The sequence below is a fragment of the Schistocerca americana genome, chromosome 7 (genome assembly GCF_021461395.2).
Source record: "Schistocerca americana isolate TAMUIC-IGC-003095 chromosome 7, iqSchAmer2.1, whole genome shotgun sequence".
Taxonomy (NCBI): Eukaryota; Metazoa; Arthropoda; class Insecta; order Orthoptera; family Acrididae; genus Schistocerca; species Schistocerca americana.
The window spans coordinates 541,397,910-541,417,895 of record NC_060125.1 but is presented as its reverse complement, the minus strand read 5'-3'; the positions used below and the strand labels follow the sequence as shown (position 1 = coordinate 541,417,895).

The 19,986-nt window shown below is 40.8% G+C and overlaps 1 protein-coding gene across 1 annotated transcript in view; it reads right to left on the bottom strand.

Annotated features, from left to right (window-relative positions):
• Nucleotides 1-19,986, bottom strand: part of LOC124622272 (putative oxidoreductase GLYR1 homolog) — a 262,085-nt gene that overhangs the window by 41,015 nt on the left and 201,084 nt on the right. The gene's annotated exons all lie outside the window — the stretch shown is intronic.

The following is a 19,986-nucleotide window of genomic DNA, read 5'->3' as shown; positions in this document are numbered from 1 at the left end:
CTTAAGTAATAGAATCCAGTGTGTTATCCTTGACAGCAAGTGTTTGTCACAGTCATGGGTATCGTCAGTGGTGCCCCAGGGAATTTGGATAGGACCGCTGTTGTTCTCTACACACATAAATGATTCGGTGGACACCGCGGGCAGCAATCTGCTGTTGTTTGCTGATGATGCCCTGGCGTATGGTAAGGTGTCAAAATTGAGTGACTGTGGGAAAAATACAAGACGACTTAGACAAAATCTCCAGTTGGTGTGATGAATGGCACCGAGCCCTAAATGTGAAAAAATGTAAGTTTATGCAGACAAATAGGAAGAGCAAACCTGTAATGTTCAGATACGATATTACTGTCCTGCCTGACACAGTCAAGTCATTTAAATCTCTGGGTGTAACACTGCAAAGCAATACAAGATGGAACAAGCATGTGAGAACGGTGATAGGGAAGGCAAATAGTCGACTTTAGTTAATTGGGAGAATTTTAGGAAAGAGTGGTTCACCTGTAAAGGAGACTGTATATAGGACACTGGTACGACCTATTCTTGAGCACTGCTTGAGTGTTTGGGATCTGTACCAGGTCAGATGGAAGGAAGACATTGAAGCAATTCAGAGGCAGGCTGCTAAATTTGTTACTGGTAGGTTAAAGCAATATGGAAGTTTTGTGTTACAGAGATGCTTCGGGAGCTCAAATGGGAATCCCTAGAGGGAAGGTGATGTTCTTTTCAAGAAACATTATTGAGAAAATTTATGGAACCGGGACTGAAAGCTGACTGCTCAATGATTCTACTGCTGTCAACATACATTGTGAGTAAGGACCATAAAGATAAGGCTCATACAGAGGCATGTAGACAGTTGTTTCTCCCCCGCTTTATTTGTGAGTGGAACAGTAAAAGAAAAGACTAGTAGTGGTACAGGGTACCCTCCCCCACGCACCGTATGTTGGTTTGCGCAGTATGCATGCAGATGTAGATGTACCTGTACAATGCTGAATAAAGCGAGCTATTCTGCAGAGTGAACTTCAAAAAACAAAGTGTTATTAAAAGAGTTCTGAATTTAACTCGCAACAGCCACAATGCTATTGGTAAGTCATTAAAGAAAAATCTGTTTCTAAAGAAATGTCCCAGCTGATAATGCAGGCAAAGTGGAAGATTCACTCTTAGAAGTTATTTTTTATGTTCACCACTGACTTGACTAAACAGACAGAGACAGAAAGCTAGTCACAATTCCACTCCATAAACTTGTGAACACGTCAATGTGTGCTTCAGTCGGTGATATCTGGTAAGTCATAAAAAATTTCAGATGTTATTTGGAATATCACAGTAGCATTAGAATGTTTTGTACTCTCATGAAGTCATTAATTATGAGAAATGGATTCTCAATTTTGAAGGACAAAAAGAAAAAAAAGCATATGCATTCCAACATAACACACAATAATTCAATAACAAATGAAGCATGTGAACAGGAGTCAGTGTGGATCATGTAGAAAGTTTTAATTTTTTGGCATGCACTATGATGAAGAAATGTACATGAAAAAAAATTAGTTATTGAGCTTCTCTAACAGTCCAGTCCAGCAATGGTTGCTCTACACATAACTGATGGTTTTGGAAACGAATAATTAAACCACTTTACACTCTGCATATTTCTACTCATTAATGTCTTATGGCGTAATTGTCTGGGGTAACTCATCAATTGGGAAGATAGTACTGACTTCACAATGGTGGGCAGGAGGAAAAATATATGACATTCAATCAAAGTTATCTTGTAGGTGCTTTCTTCAAGGAGTTGGCCATTTTATCTAAATATTTTCTAACATACTTACTCGATAATGAAAAATATCATCAATATTCCATCACAGTTTGCAAAGGTATGTCCATAGTTACAAAATTACAAGAAAAAAAAAAGATCTGTATTACTCATTAGTTAAGCTCAGAAAGGATCCACTATGTTGCGGCCTAAATCTTTAGTCACCTCCCCAAAAACATAAAAATGTCTGACAGATAGCAAAGTGAATTTTCAGTGTATTGCGGAATTATTTCTTCTCGACAACAGCTGTTATACCATAAATGAATGTTTAACAATACACTTACAGTAAAAAAAAAGATGTCTACTTCGATATTAAATTTGTGTTTGACTAACATGTGTAGTGACTAAGAATAAAATGTTAACTTCTATTACATGTAAGCTGCTTTAGTAATTAGGAAATGGCCAGTATGAATCCAATACTCGTAAACAAATCTTTTATGCACAGTTTATAAAATGACTGCTCCACACAAACAATTGTGCAAGTGGTCTGTGAAAAACAGAGGCAACTAACCCTCCTCCTCCACCCCACTTTTGCAGCAACACCATGGAAATTATTTCATGCATGGAAACAATAATACCTCCTTATAAACAGTGTTTGTTAATCATTAATGTAGTTTTATTGTTTCTCACTGTGTAAACTGCTTTCATGTGCTTTTACTGCTTCTCGCTGTGTAAACTATTGTCAGTGTTTCCAATGGTTGACTACTGCCTTACAATGCTAAATTTCGTCTGCTGCAACATTATGCATAGATGTACCGTAGCTAGGTGTACAGCATGAAGAACGATTGTAGCAAGGGGATTGATATGTTATTAAATTTGGCATACATAGTAAACCAGTAACAAATTCTAACAGGCAGTCACATTAAGGGCTTGTTTTCGAACGAGGAGAAAAACTAAGGGAGAGGAGGTGAATACAGTGTCTCAAATAGCGAAGTAGTAGTTTTGGTATCGATTTCTTTCATATGCTCTACCCGGAACACACAGTGTGATAGTACACGCTAGTGTAAAAGAGGGAGAAGCGAAGAAGTGGGTGGTACTCAATTCTGCACCAAATAAAGGTCGCCGGGCGCTTTTTAAGTTCATGCTCTAAAACGTGAATTTCCTTCAAATTCATCATGTGGACAACTTTTAATTTTGTTCTTTGGCGAATTATGGTCATTTGCGGTCTACGGTGTTAACAGCTTCGCAGGGCTATACACTGAAAAGGTACTCTCCTACACCTCAATTTAAAGTTAAGACGTGTTTATTGGGCAATTACCTCATCGTCATGAAGGAGCGTCTACAGTTCATGCTTACGTCTCTGCTTAATAGATGGCTCTGGCGTCCGCTACACTGCGCGGATCGACGTGCTGTTTGAGCGGTTCCTGATGAAGGGCAAAGACGTACGTCCACGTACTGCATACACGTCCTCGGATGCATAATCACACATTTACTGCATATTTTTATTTTAAAAAATAGAAATATTGCTGAATTGAATCGCTCCACACCAGAGAATGAATGATGAATGAGAATTGCGCATTTGCGAACTACGAAGGCAAAATGGCAGAGGTGAGGAAAGTTCGCTTCATGACAACGTGGATGTTCGTATAACAACTCTTATACTCCTATTAGAAAACACACACCACTTTCAAAGATTTGTCAACGACTTCTGCGTTTTAATACCGATGTAGTTCTCACTTTCAATTACAGGCCAACACTCAATGAAACTTAACGAGTCTGTTACCATAACACAGCCGATATTTTATTAATAAAGAGGGTCAGTGACATATGACAGGCCGACTGCGTCCTTTAGTTTTATCAGTAAACGGAGTTCAATAGATTATATTATACGGAGAAAATCCCATGCGCCAAACTGCGTTTTTCTTTTTCCATTTCGTTGCCCAAATAATTTGTTTCAGAGTGAAACGTATCTCTTCAAGTGCTTGAAATATCATGAATACACACCGACAGCACAAAAAGCACCATGTGCTTCATGGAGGATGGGGTGTGGGGAGCTGTATAGCTGACCAGCACTTCGATTGTAGAATGGTCTACTGTAATAATACAGTGTAAGTTTGTAATTTGCTGCCTGAGCTCTGGAAGTACATCTTCCTCAATGCTCTATACGGTGTCCAGTAAGAACAGAATGGTGCGTAGTGTAGGTCCCTGGGAACAGGTGTTTCCAATTACGCTTTTGAAAACTGACGTGGCATCGTCCGCAAAAACCACAGATTACTCAGTACAATGGGCTTCCGCTCTATGGTGTTAAAAAGATAACTGTCATTTAAGTGGTGGTATTTTCGAAATTCGTGTCGCTTTCAGCTCGCCTCTATGAAATCAAGGGCTTCTGCCTTCGAAATGTTTCCCTTCAATGTCATCTCTTACTAACGTCAACCATAGAAACTTGGATGAGCATTCTGGGCACAATATTCGTTTCTATACATTTTGCTCGATATAAATATACCCAGTGTCAAAGATTGTCGAAAAAGGCTGATCTCAGATATCTAAAATTTATTTTGTACTCTGAAGAAACGTGTTTATAAGCATCCATACTCATAGTCATCAATGTTTGATAGAAAGAAGTTTATTGTATCATATATTAGGGTTCCATCCCATTCCACTTACGGGCAGTGCAAGGCAAAGTCCACCGCTTGTGCTGGCTATTTGCCTTATATTTTCACGGTTCAGCACATGCCTAGTTTAGTGTGTACTTGAGAAACAAGAGGCAGAAAGTTACCCTAGGATGTTTGAGTAATGGAAACATGAACGTCTTATCTTCATGGGGACAAATGATGAAGCGCATTATGATTATTCGTACTTTATGTGAATCGGGAGGGAATGTAAATCCTATTCAAAGATGCATCAAGCCGGTTAAGGAAGCACCCACAGGGAAAATAATAAATGATATTTTTGTTAACATTTATAACTAGCTCTGGTCAAATGGGCTATTTTGATAAACTTCAGAGAGGGGAAAAATAAAAAGAAATAACCGTAGTAATGTAGGGTGGAAAGTTCCAAGTTCTTCGGTTTCCATATTAATGAAAACATAGTGAAAATGTTCCAAAAACGTTTAAATTCCGCTACTTATGCCATAAGAATAATTTATAATTTTAGGGATACAGAAGACAGTAAAGTTAATGTTTTGCGTATATTGACATTCAATTATGTCCTATTGGGGTAAGTCCTCAATTTGACAAAAAGTATTCAATGCAAAAATGAAAGTAATTAGATTTACAAGTAGAGTTCACTCTCGTACATCTTGCAGCCATCTGTTTAAACAACTAGGAATATTCACCACAACTACGCGGTACATTTCTTCACTCGTGAAACCTGTTAGCAATCCATTGTAGATATTCTAACTGTCTCTGCAGTCTTTTTTTCGACACCAGGAAGTACGTGATATGTGATCCGCACACTTCGGCGGTACTCCAGTATAATCTGCACTATTCACGCATGTTCAGTTCCTCTCATCGCAAGAAACACAAGCGAACGAACAGATTTTACGCCGTAGCGAATGAGACAACCAATGAGGCACGTATGGAGTCTGTAGTGAGCGTGGGTGCCCCTTGCATATGAAGCTGTCGACAAGGACGTCAGTATCAGACGCACACAATGGAGACCGCCTCAACTGGCTTATAACGGCCCCTACATTTCAGTTGCGATTAGACCAAGGCCACAAATAACACAGCTGAAAAACTAAATACGCTGAGACACTACTGCTATATTTAGCGATACTGATTCTCCCCACCTCCCTCTCTCGACCAAAACGAAAGAAAAAGTTTTTAAGTGCTCCTGACGGATATTCTATAGTTCCAGAGTTCTCGGTACAAAATCTGAATAGTTATATGCAGAATTTCGCGAAGAAAACAATAATATTCGCGAAACTTTTAATCTTTTAAAAAAAGTCATTTGCCAATCTGCGAAAAGAAGAATTCTGAATACCTGTCTAAGGGTTATACAGAAAACCCTAATGACATTTTTTGCGCAGATAATAGTTCATGAGGCGTATATTTCTCGGCAGTAGTGAAAATGTGTCCCTCATTACTGTAGTTGTCTCAAACTATCATCTGCACAAAGAATGTCATTAGGGATTTCTGTAGAACTCTTGGGGAGGTATTCGGAATTATATTTTTTTCGCATTTTCTTGAGATCAAAATATTCTCTGGTGCTACTGCTTTCTTCGCGAAATTCCGCACAATTACTCAAATTTGGTACAGAGAACTCTACAATTACAGTATATCTGTCAAGAACTCCGAATAAAATAGATATTTCTCGAAAGTCGGGTGCCAAACCAGTTACTTACATTTTGTAATTCCCTAGTAAAATATTAATTTCAAATTATTGCTAAATGATGAGAGACGTGTAGCGAATGACGCAAAATGCTTCTATTAATATTTTTCAAAAAAGAAAATGTTTCACGTCAACTAAGCTAAGACTATTGAGCTAATATCGATGTATTTAAAGATATTTAGCAATCAGTTACTGCGAGGGTAGATGTGTGTATTTTTCCAAGGAACACAGTTTTATTAGTTCTCATTGTTCATTTATTGCTACCTGGAGTAGAGGCAATAATTTATTCCATATTTTGTCATTCAGTACGCAGTATTCTTTGAGTTGAACTACGCTCGGCGTTGCGAAATTTATGAGTCAGATGCGCATTCTACGGCCTCAGGCATAATGTTTGTGGCCCAGACTGTAGAAAAGTCTTCAAATTTCTGCTCTTAGGCGAATTTGTTAGAAAATGGACTCTCCACACTGGCGTCTACCAGGTAACTGGGCTATTTCTAAGTTAGGAAGGGAGTTGGTGAAGATTCAGGATTCTGATGCGGTACGGCGAGCAAGAGTCGCACGAAGAGTTGCGGGATTACTGCTCATCTCTCAATACATGGTGTACAACTGCTGCGATGCCTGGTGAATATCGTGAATGAACACGCCAACGGCTGCCGGGTGATCGATGGCAGATACTTCCGAGACGGACACGGGCGGCACAACAGTTACGTGTTCGGAGCTGGCTGTGAGATTATTGACTTGCTGAAAGTAACGTGGCGACACGAGGGTTTTCGTGTCGTCGCGAGGGCCTACCACAATCTGGTGGGTCTTGAACCGATCAAGAAGAGACACTATATTGCCTCTTTAACTTGTCGAGGCGAGTCACTGAAACCCGTCGCAGACGACCGGTGGACTATGCTCTCACTATCTGAAGTTTCGATGGCTTCGCAACCAGGGGGCGCAGGTTCGGCACCTGCGTCTAGTAGGTACAGCGGCGTTCATGTTACTGGCCGTGCCTGACCAAGGCAGCGGCTGCACAATGGCGGTGCAGCAGAGTACAATAAATTGAGTGATCTTAACCCTAGCAATACCAACGTACTTTCCACAACGCGTAACACCAGGAAGGAGGTACTTCATGGCCGCCACAAACAAAATAAAACAAAATCGTTCATTGTTGTGAACTTCTACTAGCAACATAGTTTTTAAATATGTATTGATGAATAAGAAGGTCCTGAATCTAAAAATGTCTTTTAGTACAATCTTATCAGTATCGATGCATTTTCCATTGTGAGTACACTGGGAGAAGGAGTACTTCATAACCACATTTTCTTTAAAAATTCAGATTTCGTTATTACCCTTAAGTTTCATTCGCAACGTACTTTTAAAGATATGTAGATGTGTAAGAAGTGCCCTCAATTTTCAAATAGATGACATTCGTTTCAAAAGGTAACATTTACTATTAATACTTAAATTTTTGTGTTACATTTAGCTGAAAATTCAAAACAACAACCGAATCTGGTATACGAAACCATTAAAAATGATAAACACTTTTCAAAATTTTAAAAATCGAAGTACATGACTAGATTACAATGTTTTCAAAAATTGGGCATTAAGTACCACCTCTCAGTAATGCGAGGATTAATTTAAAATAGTAACCTACAGATAACACGGAAATGGAAGAAAGCTCAGAAGCAACGATATCTGGTTATTCAATTTTATCAAAGCGGCAGGGAGGTCACAGTGATGAATTTGAAGTGGAGGAAACATCATTAGAAACTAAGGCGTAGTTCAGTAGAAGGGGTTGTTAAGAATCGGGAGGTGAGAAAGCTCCAATTGGTTCCAGGAAATACCTCTGTGGCTGGAAAAAAAAGAGAAGCTCTTGGGAGACAACACACAAAAATCAGTGTGTAGCAAATCCAATAGTTTAAGTCCAGGAAAATCTGAGGTGACGCGAACCAACGAAATAACGTTATCACATTTGTCGTGGATTATTATGTCGCACTATGTGCAATTATGACTCATGGTCAGAGGTCTAGAACTACTTAGAACAACTAAACGTAATAGAGAAAAGTATATTAACTGACGATAATTGTGGAGCAAGAGTCATTAAGTGTCTATTATCCAGACCCGAGTGGAGGCAGCAATTTTTTGTATGGAGGGCGCCATGAACGTTACGTATGCTGTGTTCCTTAATGTACCAGTGATGCAACTGGGAAAGACAGTTTATTAGTTGGAGACCTATTTATTAATATATATTTTCATTAATGTTTATTTTTATTTAGCTAACGAGAATAACAGTGTTAAAAGTACTTATCTTAGTGATTAGCGTAATTAACTGCAGTAGCAAAAACAGCAGTTTGAACTCGTTCCAATATTATCGCCGATACAAAACAACAGAGAAGTATACGAAATCGGAAGCCCTGCCTAGGTGTAATCGTGAATTTATGAGAACTCCTCGCAGCTATTTTTGGTAGAATTGGCTCATAAATATGAATGAAATGGAATAGATTGGTATGAATGGATACACTGTCGATACTGATGCTAAGCAATCTTCATAAATATATAACAACATTCAACAGTGGCAAGAGAGATTCTTAAATAATAAACGAAAATAAATATAAATATTTTCAAACCATTTTTATGGTCAAAGGTCATTGTGGGCAGCCGAGCTATGTTTGGAGTGATGTGGAGAGGAAAGATATTCATTATACACACATCAAAAAAAGTTTTGCATCACCTCGGTTCCGAGAGTTCTTGAACCTGTACAGAAAATTGGAATAGTGATCACCATAAACATCATTTCCACCCTTTTTTATTGCTCATGAAAACCACACATTGCATGCTGTACCACCATACGGCGAAACCTTCAGAGGTGGTGGTCCAGATCGCTGTACACACCCGTACCTCTAATACCCAGTAGCACGTCTTCTTGCACTGATGCACGCCTGTATTCGTCGTGGCATACGATCCACAAGTTCATCAAGGTACTGTTGGTCCAGATTGTCCCACTCCTCAACGGCGATTCGGCGTTGATCCCTCAGAGTGGTTGGTGGGTTATGTCGTACATAAACAGCCATTTTCAATCTATCCCAGGCATTTTCGATAGGGTTCACATCTGGAGAACATGCTGGCCACTCTAGTCAAGCGATGTCGTTATCCTGAAGGAAGATGTGCACGATGGGGGCGCGAATTGTCGTCCATGAAGACGAATGCCACGCCAATATGCTGCCGATAATGGTTGCACTATCGATCGCAGGATGGCATTCACGTATCGTACAGCCTTTACCGGGCCTTCCATGACCACCAGCGGCGTACGTCGTCCCCACATAACGCCGTCACAAAACAAAAAACAGTAGGCAACCTCCAACTTGCTACACTCGCTGGACAGTGTGTATAAGGCGTTCAACATGACCGGGTTGCCTCCAAACACGTCTCCGACGACTGTGTGGTTGAAGGCATATGCGACACTCATCGGTGAAGAGAACGTAATGCCAATCCTGAGCGGTCCATTCGGCATGTTGTTGGGCCCATCTGTAACGCGCTGCATGGTGTCGGAGTCTTGACATGACGTCCTGTGGCTGCACGAAAAGAGCATTATTCAACATGGTGGCGTTGCTGTCAGGGTTCCTCCGAGTCATAATCCACGCCAGTAGTAGCTCTTGGGCGGCCTGAGCGAGGAATGTCGTAGACAGCTGCTGTCGCTCTATATCTCCGTGTCCGAACAACATAGTTTCAACATAGCTTTAGTTCACTCCGAGACGTCTAGATACTTCCCTCGTTGAGAGCCCTTGCTGGCACAAAGTAGCAATGCGGACGCAACTGAACCGCGGCTTGATTGAACCACAAGACAATACGAGCCGTGTACCTCCTTCCTGTTGGAAGGACTTGAACTGATCGGCTGTCGGACCCCCTCCGTCTAAGTGGCGCTGCTCATGTATAGTTGTTTACACCTTTGGGCGGGTTTAGTGACAGACTGTGTCTGTGATACAATATCCATCTATCTTCAGGAGTTCTAGGAACCGGGGTGATACAAAACTTTTTTTGATGTGTGTACATATTTATACATAATAAGGTAAGTTACACATGTAGTCCACGGTAAGACCACTACGCAACAAGAGTGTCAGAAGAGTGTTCCGCATTTCCTGTAGAGACGGTTCTGCTGTGGTAAAATGACGAAGTGCGTCACAGTGAGGGAGTGAAATGGTGCAGCAGCTGGAAACATACTCTTAAGTATGCGGGACGGTACAATTCTTGTGGGCAATTGAAACACCACCTGAGGAGGAAAGATATTTCCCAACAATAAAAGCATTAACACACCGGTTCTCGGGTGGCTCCGTGACCATGCAGACAATATCCGTTGTCGAGGAACTGAAAGATTAGTATTAGTAGAACGTTGCGACGTCTGTTTACAGCAAGCTGATGACTATGTTGAAAGTTACTTGACCTGCCATAATAATGTGTAAATTACTTTCTGAAGTTCCCTAATACATAGAGTAGTTTATTTATTTTAGTGAGGAGTAGCTTAAGATTGACTGTTTAGAAAAATATATAATAATGGTGTTTTAATACTTTATTTTACTACACTGGCTTGTAAGTGGTGACAGAGAATGACCGAATTTGATGTTTCTGATGCCGCAATTATTATTTAGTAATATAGGGACCCCCTCTGCATTTCAGTTATGTAAAAAAGCACTACAGGCCAAAGGAAGGTTTTCACTTAGATAAAAGGTTACAGAGAAATGATATATGATATGATAAGGTAAGTATGATTTCTTACGTTAAAAACGTGTTAAGATATCTAGCGTTGGAGAGCGGTGGCCCAGAAGGAGAGCCTAGGTATTCCGTAGAGACATCCAGCTGTTCCAATGCAGCCCAGCAGTCCCTTTATGTTTAGGGCTGTTTATCTCTTTTTTCTCACCACCCACGCCCATGTGTCTAGAACTATTTATCTCTGTGTTTCCCACCGTTGACAATCAACCAACTAGTTAGCTTGTTCCATAGATTCGGCAAACTCGGCTCGATTTGCTTCTGTTACGTGGGGACGGAGGTAACGGCCCAGATAAATATGATTTTTTATTGCTCGGTAGAATATCGATTTCAAACTTATAAGCGAGGAAAAATATTCACTTCAAATTGCTGCAGCGTGATTCCAGAAGTGGGCCAAGTAGGGCAAGATCTTATTATTAATATTTTTGAAATAAATCTGCTCACATTATATATCTACTCATGGCGCTACCAAGCATTGAGTACCGAGGAATTCGGTACCTGGGAAATTAAAGAACATGAGGTGTAGGCGCAGGCAACGGCCAAACAGCAGAGAGACAACTCGCCGTTACAGCGTCTAATAAGACAAATTTTATAAAATGTATTCGGTACCCTTTGTTTTGTATCCGTAATAGACTAACTGTGATATATGACGGCGAGAAGCTATAGCTATTGAAATTAATATTAACTGATTCTTTTTAAAGTTAGCAATCAATCACTGTGAAACGCGGTGCCTGTACATTTCTTTAATGAATAAATAATTTTATTTGCTCTCAGCAATTCTTGATTTTCTTTTATAAACTGAGTAAACGTGAAGTGAAATTATTTTCACTGTATTTCAGTGCCTGTAGTTTCTTTTACTGCCACGTGGACCTAAGAATCATTATTCCACATTCTGTCATTTAGTATTCTTATGTTGAGCCATGCCCGCAGTGGCGGAATTTTACCATCAGAGTCAGATGTGTACTCTAAAACCCCAATAATGAGTTTTGTGCCGGTAAATTAATATTTCCTGGGGATTCTTACGTACGGCCATACTAGCAGTTGTTCGCCCCAAAAGAGCCTATAAGTCAAACTCCATCTTCCAATTTTAGCTCGGATTATTATGAACCTTATTCCAAAATTATTAATAAAAAGAGACGGATCGGAAAGGGAAAGTGGAAGAGGTTGAGCTACCACAGCATAAAACAAGAATCGACAGTAATCGTTAAATAAGTTTACTGGATCGCCTTTCATAGTAAGTAAAATTGGGTGCGGAGAAGGCCACATGTTGCTTGTGCCACACACTGCTGAAAATTTTGTTTCAAAATTCGAACAGAACATTCACTGTACTTTCCGTACAAAGAGGCGGCGAGTTTTTATATACCTGATAAAGTAAAATTCCGCACCGGCAATCTCTAAGAACATCATTAGTAAAATTTAAAAACGTTTTTATCTAAGCTTGACGTGTACTAAGGAATTTTAAATGCTCACTACTTCTCTGCGATGTGCGAGTTGGACATTAAAGAAAAGAATCGAAGTTTTCGAGATGTGGATGTACTGCAGGGTACTTGAAGATACCGAGAATCATGAGACTGACAAATGAAGCCTATAAGCGTTAGCAGAGACAAAGAAGCACCCAGCACAATTTAGAAAAGACTGCATGTTTAGAGCATATCAAGCGAAACGAAAAACATTGATTCTTGTAGCTGGTAACTGTAGGCAGAAGAGAAACCGAAACAATGCAGAGCTGAAAGAAGGAGAGCGCCTTGGCTGTGAAACACGAGGCAATAAATTGGGCTACGTATTATTTAGTCGCTGACGAATACCGCAAAAAACTGAGATGTTATGGAAAACATGACCGCAAACGTTCATTGGTGGATGATCATTCAAAGAAGGGTCAAGTTATCGAATTACTGCTGTTTGCTGTCCCAACGTCTCTGTGACAGAACTGTATGATATTTGTGGACAGGCTACGATCAACAGAATCAGATTCCTATATTAAAAACGTCGTATGCCCCTGTAATCTCGTCTGACAAAATACTGTACGAATTTAATTTCTTCAGGCATCCAGACGGTATCTCTGCAATCACTTGTCCCTGTGCTGCCAAAGACAGGCAACACGCCGCGAACCGTAGCCAAATTCCTTTTCCCACGAATTGGCAGAGCGGAGAGAGCGGAGCGCCTCGGTGAACGGTCGGTACATTCGGGCAGCACAGGGTCCGCGCATGCGCGCTCGCGCAGAAATCAATATACGCCGGCAACACCGCTCGCAGCCGTGAACTCGCCGGAACTGGCTCTCGCTGCTGCCTCTCACTTATGTTAACGAAAACATTGGTCAAAGCACATGTGGGCGAAACTGCGTCATGGATATCATTTAACACTAGCCGTACCAAGACATTTCCATTACGCGCATTACCAAGGGAGGGGAGGGGGGGAGGAATTGTCCAGAACCTCAAAATTTCTTTAACACGCTCTTAGCAATATCAACGATCATTCTACGACTTGACGTCCATCACAAAAAATATATAAAAATGCATATTTCATTCATTGTTGTTGACTTTTAAACTCAACATACTTTTTACTGAGATACTGATGTGTAAGGAAGGCCCTGAACTTGGGAACACTGAATAGCCGCCAAGCGGTAATTTTAAACAACAGTTAATGATTCAAGAGACTTTCAGTTTTTTCGGACATCGTCTCTTATTTAAAGTGCCGAGTGCAACACTAACATTATTACTGCCAAGACTAACATTTTACGGGCATTAAAGACCATACGAAGAAACAGGTAACAAAATTCTGTTTCATTAACAAAAAGCAAATCGATTAAATTGCTTTCAATTAAGTTTGAAAGTAACATTGCTCAGTTCGTGACAGTTATCGACTCTTTCTCATGTTTTACTATACCTGACGACAATCACTGTCTTTATTTTCAAAGAGGCTAGTTTCATCTGTGTTCAACAGCCATCTACAGATAAACATCGCAATATAGAATCCCCGTAGTACAGGCATAAGCTTTGGTATGATGTTTCAAGTGAGAACGCTCGCTTCTGTTTTACGAAGCTTCTTGTGCTGCAGCAATGATCTGAAGAGACTGTAGATCACAGCTGAAACTGGTCATTGTAAAAATAAGTGATAGTCATCAGGTACAATGAAGGAAAGAAAACAATCACTTTTTAAACGCGGCTTTCTTATACTCGATATTGACCATGTCATATTTCACAAAACACTGCTGAAGCCTTTCACACATGCTGTCCATGGCGTGGAACATTTTGTCGCATTGTGCCCATTCATTGCCGTACAGTTCCAAGGAGAGCTTTATAAAATCGATAAAATCGGAAAAATATACGATCAAAAAGTCAAAATTTTTATCGAAATATTGAGTGAACGACGAGAAGTGTAGACTGGGATATCACACTGTTGAAATGATTCATCCTACGTTAACTTTAGTCAACTTGAGCGTCAGACGTTCCATTATACGCCAGTACTGAAAGTATCATATCTTCGGAAAAAAATTGGATCCTTCACAACCTCGGCTACCGCGCACCACTGTAGTATGCGATTTTCAAATGGTACGAGATGAGTCCTTTTTATCCTACGAGGATTGGTTGGTATGGAAGACTGGAGGATGTCTGTGTCGTGTGAACATAGCAGCTGCACTGCCTAATTCAAGGGTAAGGATAAATACGTAGATCGGAAGCACCGAGCGAGGCAGCGCCGAGTTCAGATAGACAATGGACACATTCGGAAGGACAACGGTTTATATTCCCGTTCGACCGCCCAGCTTCAGGCTTTTTGTCGCGTAATGCAAATGCCTTTGGAAAGGATTCGTCTGGTTTATCTTCCTCATCCTTTCCCAGTCCGAACTTGTGCTCTGGCTCTAATGACATCATCGACAGGACGTTAAGATCCTTATTTCGTCAATCTGTATGGAAAGAAAGTAAGTAAAGTTTACTTTCCCGCAGAGTGATTCCATTACTAAATCGCATATATTAACATATGAGCAGCTTCAACACTTTATGCACTTTCGTCCTATATAAAATGCTTGGCTATCAATAGCCCGTCGATGTGGACTTCAGTATCTTAAGCAGCAGACATCAACAGTGGCACTGTCCACGGAGCTATCGTGACATTCGCCTTAAACGGTTTCGGGAAACAACTATGGGTGAACGCGGCTTGAGTCCCACTAATCCTAAATGATAGGTCAGTGCCTTACAGCCAAGTTCTCATTCAAAATCGTCGAAACTTCGATATTTTTATTGCATTTTTTGAAAGGTTGTGTGTCTAGAATGTTAGGACGGAGAGGTGGTTTTTTTTTTTTTTTTTTTTTTTTTTTTTTTAATGCAAGCGGTGTCACGGCCGCCGTGGGACGCTCTCGGCCGGAGACGTCAGGCTCCAGTAGAAAACTTGTCATGCCGTGACGCACGTTCACAAAATGATTTCTGTTGCAGTATGCAAGCAAATAAGGTGACTAACAACGCATTTCGTCCAGCTCAGCTAGACTGGCTATTCTTGCCAAGAGGAACGAAGGAATTGATCTCCAGGAACAATTAGAATTAGACGAAGGGTTGTTATACGGTCCTGGAATTTCAGTCTAAACGTAAGTAACGAAAACACTTTTTCTGGTCAAATTTTGATCCGCTATACTAAAGTGGACATTTTGAAAATCTAACTTCAGATTTGTCGTCAGCGACATCAAAACAATACAACAAAGTGTAAGTTTTATGAAAAATTGAACTAATAATACATATAAAAGTTTACACTAGCTTTCAACAGGTTTTTCGCGTGAGCTGATATTTCAAAACTGCGTTCAGCATAAAATAAAAACGGTTCAACATATTAACTTCTACCTTTGACCCACGAAAAGTTAACACTTTTCTTTGAAGCTTATACCCATAATACATGAAATTTGTTAGTATGAATTATGTCTTGTAAAGCCATAAAGAGTGAAACAAACCACCAAAAAATCTAACTCAAAGTTCGAGTTAGCACCTTATAGTTAAATTTATGTTTATTCCTACATCTACATGGATACTCTGCAAATCACATTTAAATGCCTGGCAGAGGGTGTGGCAAGAACAAAATTAACAGCTGGAAAATAAATTTAATGTACATAAATATAGAGGTACGCAGATATCTTCCTGGGCAGTTTCAGGGTGACAGAACAGTAGTCTGCTAGTTTGACAGTACTTAAAGTACTTTACACAACAAACAAATGCGCATCATGTACTTTTTCCTCATGTGTTTTCTCATCTTGCACGGCAATTCTTGCTTACTGATGCTGTGTGTTCGTGACAGCCGACCCATGCCGCCTTTCAGGTGTTATTGTTCACCAAGTCCATTAGAAACTGCCGTTGGACAGGTCGTCATAGCACATCAGTCGATACTCGGTACACCATTTTTCATATTTCCTTGTTGACACTAGGCATGTGACTTCCACTTCCTCTAATTGGGGGGGGGGGGGGGGGGGGGGGCAAATCACGTCGCTTCTTTTGAATCGTAGTGAATGTCGACAAGGCAGTTCGCTAGATGTGTTGGTTCCTATTCATTCACGGTATCCCTTACCGCACATCTTTTTTGACTACAATCAAATGGGAAAAATCACAGGGCATGAGACCTGAACCACGCGCTGGCCATCCGTGTGGACGATGTCTTCTCACCCGTCAGTTAGCAAAAGATACAGTGGCCGTAATCCAGTGCCAAACCATAATATTCGGCCGTAATTGTTCTTTTTCAGCACACACATGTCGGGTCTTGCTCGCCATATATTGACAACTGTATCTTTTAACAAAACAGTGAGAGAAACCACTTCACATGAGCGCACCACCAACAGTTGTCCGCTTTGATACCACAAAAGTTCCAGCTAATACCATCTATCTGCCACCATTGTGTATGAGATAATGTGGTTTCGCATTCTTACAGGTAATATTCTTCGCAGTGGTTCTGACCCTAAGAGATGTTAGATCATTAACGCAAGACACTCCCAGCAAAGACTTCTTAAATTTCTGGTGAACATATCATCATTGATAACAGCATTGGCGTCTTTTCTCAAAGTAACAGTGTTCCTTATGTTGCATCCACGACACTGCCAGTTATCAACTGCCGCCGACAATGTTCAGTTGGATTTTTATCGAAAGTATTACGAATTCCTCGTGAGCCTTTCAGTGCCTTCGCATGCGTACCAGTGATCCCGAAACTTCATACCGCACCGCTACCTCACCTCTACTTAATTCTTACGCACCTTAAGTTTTCCTGCAACAAAAAGACATGCCAAAACCTGAAGCTCTAATGCATATAATGAGCGAAGCCTCAGTGTTAACACACAGTAAAGCTAGGTGACTTTAGATGTCACCTTTTTTTATATTGTACTTGAGACTGACGCTGTTAACATTTTTTCCTGCTAAACCTAACAGCTCTCGTAATGAACAATAGTAGTCATCTAAAGAACGGAGACACAGCTGAACATACTTCGTAACTTCATAACAGCTATTCGAGTTCTACTGCTGGTAAAATGTCCGTTGTACTCCATTCTGTTCGTTGAGCTTTTATTGTACATGGAAGTTATTGTTTGTAATTCGTTCTCAGGCACTTCTACTGATATGAAAGCTGTTGTGACAAAATGTCACGCTAGCGCACGGCAACTTTTGTAATTGGGAAGGGAAATTGGTGTTTAAATGTGTGATCAAATGCGTGTGAATTCCTAAGGGACCAAACTGCTAAGGTCATCGGTCCCTAGACTTAGGTACTGCTTAAATTAACTTATGCTAAGAACACACAATATTACCTGTAAGAATGCGAAACCACATTATCTCATACACAATGGTGGCAGATAGATGGTATTAGCTGGAACTTTTGTGGTATCAAAGCGGACAACTGTTGGTGGTGCGCTCATGTGAAGTGGTTTCTCTCACTGTTTTGTTAAGAGATACAGTTGTCAATATATGGCGAGCAAGACCCGACATGTGTGTGCTGAAAAAGAACAATTACGGCCGAATATTATGGTTTGGCACTGGATTACGGCCACTGTATCTTTTGCCAACTGACGGGTGAGAAGACATCGTCCACACGGATGGCCAGCGCGTGGTTCAGGTCTCATGCCCTGTGATTTTTCCCATTTGATTGTAGTCAAAAAAGATGTGCGGTAAGGGATACCGTGAATGAATAGGAACCAACACATCTAGCGAGCTGCCTTGTCGACATTCACTACGATTCAAAAGAAGCGACGTGATTTGCCCCCCCCCCCCCCCGATTAGAGGAAGTGGAAGTCACATGCCTAGTGTCAACAAGGAAATATGAAAAATGGTGTACCGAGTATCGGCTGATGTGCTATGACGACCTGTCCAACGGCAGTTTCTAATGGACTTGGTGAACAATAACACCTGAAAGGCGGCATGGGTCGGCTGTCACGAACACACAGCATCAGTAAGCAAGAATTGCCGTGCAAGATGAGAAAACACATGAGGAAAAAGTACATGATGCGCATTTGTTTGTTGTGTAAAGTACTTTAAGTACTGTCAAACTAGCAGACTACTGTTCTGTCACCCTGAAACTGCCCAGGAAGATATCTGCGTACCTCTATATTTATGTACATTAAATTTATTTTCCAGCTGTTAATTTTGTTCTTGCCACACCCATCTATTTTACTGTCTCGAATACACGACGGCTGTGCGACGGTTGAAATATTTAAAGAGGTCTCCGTGGAGGGAGTCGGCCGTCAGGTAGCGCTGGCAACATTGTGTGCAGTGAGCGACTGGTGCGGCTAACCTGTCGATAAAGCGGCCACTGTCATTACAGGCACTCGAGATAGGCGCTACGAACTACGAGCTGGAACCCTTTAAAGCCCTTTCTCTCACAGGAAGTGACGTGCATGATACGAACAATATGATTCCACTGCAGAGCCTCCTGTTCATGATTACCAGACAAATACGCCTCTCACGACTGCGATTGATACAGTACCTTCACGGTTCTATACGCACGCATGGGTGGCAAAATCACTGCTTCGTCTTCATTTCTGTCCGTTATTACACTTTTTATCGATGTCACCGGTCAGCATCCATGTTTTACAATTACATTTTTTTTAACTTCAGGCTATATGTAAGTACTGAATTTATAATTCAATCATTTAAAGCCACTTGGGCCACTGCTACACAGGGTGCCCCGGGAGGAATGGTCAACGTTCAGGTATACGACACCACGTCTTCAATACTGTGAAATAGATCTCTTGCACTGGAAACTCTTTTCTCTCCATCTTATGAGAGGTGGTAGTATGGACCAAAACAAGAAAATTGACCAGTATACACGGGCTCTAAAATGCGTACCTCAACAGCTATGGTCACTTGTTCAGTAGAAGAGCCGTGCTTCACAGTAGCGAAGATGAAGTGCTCCTAGCTCTTAGGGTATGCATTTCAGAGCCCATGTTTACCAGATTTTTTTTGCTTCGAATGGTCGTTCCTGTCATATCCCTGACCACAGACCTTTTCTTCTGGGATACCCTGTATAATTCCAAAAATGCTGTAAAATTTTTAAACAGCTTTCGATGATACTCTCAAACTTTAGGAGGTATGTTTCCCTCCATTTTCTTAAGTCTTTAACAATCATGCTGGTTAGCAGCAATTCGCCATGCATTTCTGTCTCAGCCTTCCTCTTGAGTGTGGTTTAGGTGGTGCAGCTCGTATCCTCCATTATCTGGTGAGGTACTCCAGTCTCGGTCTGCCTCTCTTATTTTTCCTTTCTACTGTCCATTCAATTATACTTTTAATGATATCATCATGACTCAACAGATGGCCGACGCGTGCGGAGACAAGGCTTCTCTTCCTCCACTCTGTGGAGCACCTCTTCGTTTGATGTCTTGTCTATCCAGGGAATCTTGAGTATTCTGCGGTAGCCCACATCTCGAAGGCTATTATTTACGTTTTTCTGCTTCTCTAAGTGTCCACGTTTCACTTCCGTACAGCAACACACTTCAAACAAACGCATTTATAAGGTTTTCCCTGAGAAGTTTGTCTATGCTGCTGGACGTGAAAAGATTTTTGCCTGGTAGATTCGGCTTGCAATATTCTTCCTTGACCTTCCGTCTGATGTAATCTTCACTTAACATAGTCATATCATTAGCAAAACTCAGCATGCATATAATTAATTTAATTCCTCCTATAGCTCCCAGATTCTCCCTAGCTTCATCTATCGTCCTCTGAATGTATCCA